The sequence below is a fragment of the Apodemus sylvaticus genome, chromosome 4 (genome assembly GCF_947179515.1).
Source record: "Apodemus sylvaticus chromosome 4, mApoSyl1.1, whole genome shotgun sequence".
Taxonomy (NCBI): domain Eukaryota; kingdom Metazoa; phylum Chordata; class Mammalia; order Rodentia; family Muridae; genus Apodemus; species Apodemus sylvaticus.
Window position 1 is genome coordinate 27,637,393 of NC_067475.1, and position 5,972 is coordinate 27,643,364.

The following is a 5,972-nucleotide window of genomic DNA, read 5'->3' on the forward strand; positions in this document are numbered from 1 at the left end:
ATTGTCATCCCCATTCATATTTTTGTTAGTAACCCCAATAAAAATCCATTGGCTCATCAACTGGACTTTGGTGTGATCACTACATTGGCTTGTCATTGGTTCTCTTTCTGGGGTGAGTAGATAACCCTGTGTTGTGTTTCCAAAGGAAGTCTGTTGTGGAACACAACAGTTAGGTGATCGAACTTTGCTCAGGCTGAGGGATGTTGCCAACCCAGCACCTCTGTGTTTTCAGGCCCAGCTTCTCCTTTTCTATTTCTGTGAAAAATGATGGGGGTGGCTCAACAAGAGTCCCAAAGCAGCTGTAAATATGTTTAATCATGTCTCGTTATTTCCAGCTTGAGGAAGAATGCTCAGATGTAGCCATAATTAACACTTAACTCTGAGGTTCCTGATGGAAGAATAGAGGGATAATTTGCTTCAGTTTTTTCATCTTGTGTACCTGTTGTCAATATTATAATTTTTTTGTATTTCTTTCAATATCAGTTGTTTCCTGCCTCTCAGGATTATTAACTTAACTCGCTATTTTGCAAAATCATTGTAGACAATGGGAATATGTACATTAAAAAAACCAATGACAAAAATGTAACTAGTAGAGGAAGATAAACTCAAAGATATATAATTTTTATAAATACATAATTTAATCTACTTGAATATTTTGTTTTAAAGTTTAAAAATGTTTGTTATGTGGTTGTTTTTACTTTCCTTTCCTTTCCTGTTGCTGTGATAAAGTCCCCTGACAAAAGCAACTCAAGGGAGAGAGGTTTATTCAGTTCACAGGACAAGGGAACAGCCCAACAGGGCAAGGAAGTGTCAACATCAAGAGCTTAAAACAACTGGCCACATTGTATTCAAAGTCAAGGAGCAGAGAACATGAATGTAAGAGTGATCAAGGCTTGATGCTGCTCCAGTCCACTTACACAGCCCAGGATCCCAGCCAGGGAACAGCGCCGCCCACAGAGGGCAGCACCTAGTTAATTGCGATCAGGATAATCATCCACAGGCATGTTCAGAGGCCAGAATCTCAGGTGATTCTAGATTCTGTCAAGTTGATGCTTGACGCTAACCATCAGAAAGGTGTTAACTATTTGCCTGAGACAATTGTCATCATGAAATTAAAAGCATTAAAAATTAGTGATACCCTTGAAAACATTGGAACAGACTAAGGACCAAAAAGCAAAAGTATGTTTTTTTTATTTATGAGAAGATACATTGAACCTAGCAAAGTGGATTCAGTAAATATTTCTCTAAGGACTACTATTTTTATGCTCATTTGTTCCACAAATATTGCTTGAGAGTCTCTTGGGCACTGGAGTAAATCAGTAAACAAATTATGTGAGGCCCCTGCAATGATGAAGCTTATATCTAGTGAAGAAGACAGATTAATAAATGTACATGAGCGCGCACACACACACCTTCTTCATAACTATTATTATTTCTGAGTCAACATTTTTTCTCCCTTACTACCTCAATACAGTCTTTCCTACAGTGCCTTTTCATGGACTATTTTCAAGCATGAATTACTGTCTTTCAACTGCTCCCCGTTCTACCATTCACATTCCCACAGTTATTTCTAAAATACAGTGTTAATTGTATTCTTCTGATTATAAAAACTTTTTATGCTTTCTATCACCTCCTCACTAATGTCTGATTTAAGTTTTGGCTCTTGTCTACTCCCCCTACCTATTTATTGCCTGATAACTTGAGTCATCTGTCCTCGCAACTATGACTCCAAATTTCAACTGAAGAACTATTCATTCTTCGGTAGAGAAAACAGCAGCTTCTAGGAGCAAGTGTTTCCTCTTTTTATCGTTATAGTGATAAGGCATCACACACCCTACTAATCATCTTTCTTTAAAGCAGCGGTTCTCAACCTGTGGGTTGCAACCCCTTTAATGGCTGCATATCAGATATCCTGCACATCAAATATTTACATTATGATTCATAACAGTAGCATGATTACAATCATGGAGTCGGAACAAAATAATGTTATGGATGAATGTCACCACAACACGAGGAACTGTGTTAAAGGGCCATAGCTCTAGGAAGGCTGAGAACCACTGCTCTAAAATCTGTGAATGGCCCCGACTTCCCACTTCTGCTTCACATTGCAGATCCTTGCAGTTTTCTATGTATTTGTTCTTCTTACCTGAACTTGATAGATTCTCATACCAGTCATTTAAAAAATACAACATATTCCTGGATTTTTGAAATGACTCAGTGAGAAAAGGCACCCATCCCTAAACCTGTAAATCTGCATTCACCTAGGACTTATGTGATGGGAGGGAAAAACTGAAGGTGTCCTTCAAATTCAACGGGAACACTGTGGCATGTCCCCTCACCAATAAATAATAATAAAAAAATCCATGCACATTCCCAAAACAGGTTATATAGTCTTATATAACCTGTCCTAACGCACATTCCCCATTTTTCTCTTACCGCTTGCCCACCAGCTTACTCCACTTGGCTTGTGTGTCCTCTACTTAATGGAAACTTAAGCCTTCCTATCATCTCCTTTTATTCCCTTCTTTTTCAAGATACTAATGACAGTGACTGATAAATCCTCATCTTACAACTCAGGAGCCTTCAGCATGGGCCACCCAGGCTGTCCCTCAGAATGGGCTTGCCCTCCAGGATACTTGTTCCTCAGTCTCCTTGTGCTCAACAGTTACTTTTTAACCTGAACCTATCAATGTCTATGCCCTTGCCCTGGGTTATTGTATGTAGCTACAGTGGCTCAGGGCTGATAATTTCACAATTAAATAACCCTGTCCTTTTCTGCAGTCTGAGATTCAGGACAATATACTCCAGTGTTTGTTGGCTATATTGATTTAGACGACTACTGTGTTATCTCAAGCTTAAAACTCACAGTCTAAATTTTCTATTTATTTAAGTTAATAAAGTAATAGGTTTCACTGTGTCATTTTCATATGTATATGACAATATGCTTTTAAAAAATCTATCCCCTTCCCCAATATCATTCTTCACAATGCCATCCCCAACCTTCCCTGTTCGGATTACTTCCTCATTCCCAAGTAGCCTTCACTCATATTTTTATGTCCCATGTATTTCATTGCTATCTTTCCCCCTTTCCCAACCTTCTTTCAGATTTTCCTCTTCTCTTTTGACTTCCTTGATATTTTTACAACACACAAACACACATTGAAACACATAATTAAACCTGGAGTCTGTTTATGAGAGAAAGTGGCATATTCGTATCACTGAGAAAGGGTTGTTTTACTTAGTGTAACAATTCTTGGTCTGTTCATTTCCCTCCAAGTATATTACTTATTTTTCTTTGTAGCTGGGTGAAATTCCATTGTGCACCTGCTGCACATTTTTCTTAATCTATTCCTCTGCCAAGGCACATCTAGGTTGATTTCATTACTTAGCTATTGTAAATCCTGGAGCAATAAATCTGGGTATGCAAGTATCTCCTTGACATGGTAACTTGGAATCCTTCAGGTATCGAGCCAGGAGTGCTATAGTTGTGTCATGTTATAGGAACATTGTGAGGGGTTTGAGTACCTTCCAAATGGAGTCCACAGAGTACCAGTTTACACTCCCACCATGTAAGTGCATGTACAAAAATTCCTTTTATCTGAATGTTCAATAGCATGTATTGTTGTCTATCGTCCATATATTACAGCCTGGGGTGAGGGCAATTTCCAAATCAGTTTTAGTTTCTCTGTGGTTGAATTATTTTTTTCTAAGATGCACGCATGTGTACAGCTAGGTGTGGGCATAAGCAGAAGAGTGCAGGTGCTGGGGAGACCAGGGTTGTCAGATCCTCCTGGAGCGGGAGTTATCGGCAGCCACGAGCTGCTTGATATGGGTTTTGGGAACTAAACTCAGGTCCTTTGCTGAAGTAGCAAGGACTTTCAGCCAATGAGCCACTTCAGTCCCCAAAGGAATTTTAATTTTGTTTTCCTGATTCCTAAATATGTTGAGCCTTTTTAACATCATTTATTGGCAATTTCTAGTTTTTCTTTTGTGAGTTATATTTCAATTTGTTACCCCATGTACAGAATGGATTTTTGGGGTTTTTAGTAATTAGTTTTCATTCTTTATATTTTTCTAGATGTTAAATCCTGTCTGTTGGCAAAATGTCCTCCCTCAGTTCTATAGGTTGTTTCTTCATTTTGCCGATAGTTTTTCAGTTCTCAGGATTGTTTCCACATGATACTGCAGTCTTTTTCAGAAGGTCCTTGCCCATATCTTAAAGTGCTTTACCTGTGTTTTCCTATAGGAAGATCAAGAAATCAGATCACAGGTTTAGGTCTTTGACTTACCTTGAATTGACTTTGTGTGTCAAAGTGTGAGTGGTGAGGATCACATTTCATATTCTACATGTTCATGTTCAGTTTCGCCAGCCTCATCGTTGAAGAGGTTTCTTGTCTTCCACCCACCGCACTACTGTGCATTGTTGACACCTCCATTAAAAATTAGGTGGGTGGCTGTGAGTTTGTGGGTTTGTTTTTGAATTTTCTATTCTATACCATTGGTTTGAATGTCCAAGTATTAAAACAAAACAAAACAAAACAAAACAAAACAAAACAAAACAAAACAAAATGATACTCTGCTGTGTTAGTTTTTATTATGACTCTGTAGTATAGTTTGAGTTCAGGTATTTTGATACCTTTAACACTGCCTTTTCTGCTTAGCATGTCTTGTCTGTCTGAGTTCTTTTGTGACTCCATGAAAGTTTTATAGTAATTTTACTCTAGTACTATGAAAAATGGGATTGAGCTTTTTTATGAGTGTTTTATTAAGTCTGCAGAGTACTTTCGATAATGTAGTCATTAAAATATTGATTATGGCAATTCATAAGCATGGAAGGTCTTTACATATTCTAGTGTCATTTCATTTTATGTATCTTTTCAAAGTATCATGGTTCATTTTTATTGGTTCCATATATTGTTTTTATGTCCTATTTTCATGAGTTTCTGTCCTTGTATTTACTACTTCACGCCATCAGTCCTTTTAGATTTGGCATGTTGTTTTCTGAGACACTGAGGCGCCTCCTTAGATGGTTTGTTTGGGATCTCTCAGATTTTTAAATGTAAACAGTCATAGCTATACACCTTCATCTTAGGCCTGCATTAGCTTTATGGCAAATGTTCTATAGGCTGTGCTTTCATTTTCATTTGAGTTGGAAATTTGAAATATCCACCCTAATTTCTTTAGTGATCCAAGGGCCCTTCAAGAATGCTTTCTTCAGTCTCCAAATATTCCTCTCATTTCTGTAGGTTTTATTTCTAGTTTGAGCCATTTATGATCTGATCAGTTATAGGAAATAATTTTAATTCTGATTTATGATCTTGTGTGTCATATACTTTTGAGAAGGTTTAATGGGCTGCTGAGAAGAATGTGAAATCCATTGTTATAGGATAGACTATCCTGTGAATATGTTTTATCTATTTATCTATGTTAGAATTTAATTCTGAAATCGTTTGTTAACCTTTAGGTTGAATGACATTTCTGAAAATGATAGTAGGGTATTGAAGTTAGCCACTATTATTATAAGAACTTTCTGACCTCAGTTGTCCATTTGGGCTATTTTTTTGACAGTGGAAACTCTCAACACTTACTGTGTTTATACTTTCTTGATAAATTGTTACCTTTATAAATTTGTTTTAGCGTTCTTTTTCTGACTAATTTTGTTTTCAAGTCTACTTTCTCAGAATAGCATTTCTAGCTTGTTTCTGGCGTCCACTCACTTTATTTATTGACTTCCATCCTTTGAGATTTGGTTCTCGGAGACCACAGATAATTAGATTTAGTTTTTAGAACCACATATACAGTCTGTAACTCTTTGTTGATAAGTGGAGGGTTTTTTCATTTATGGCTGTTGTTGAGAGATGTTTACTAGTTCTGGTATTTTTAAATTGTTTTTCTGATGCTTTGTAGTATTGTTTGGTCTTTTCTTTATCCTGTTAATATGGGAAAACATCAATGTTTGACTTAGTGGACTA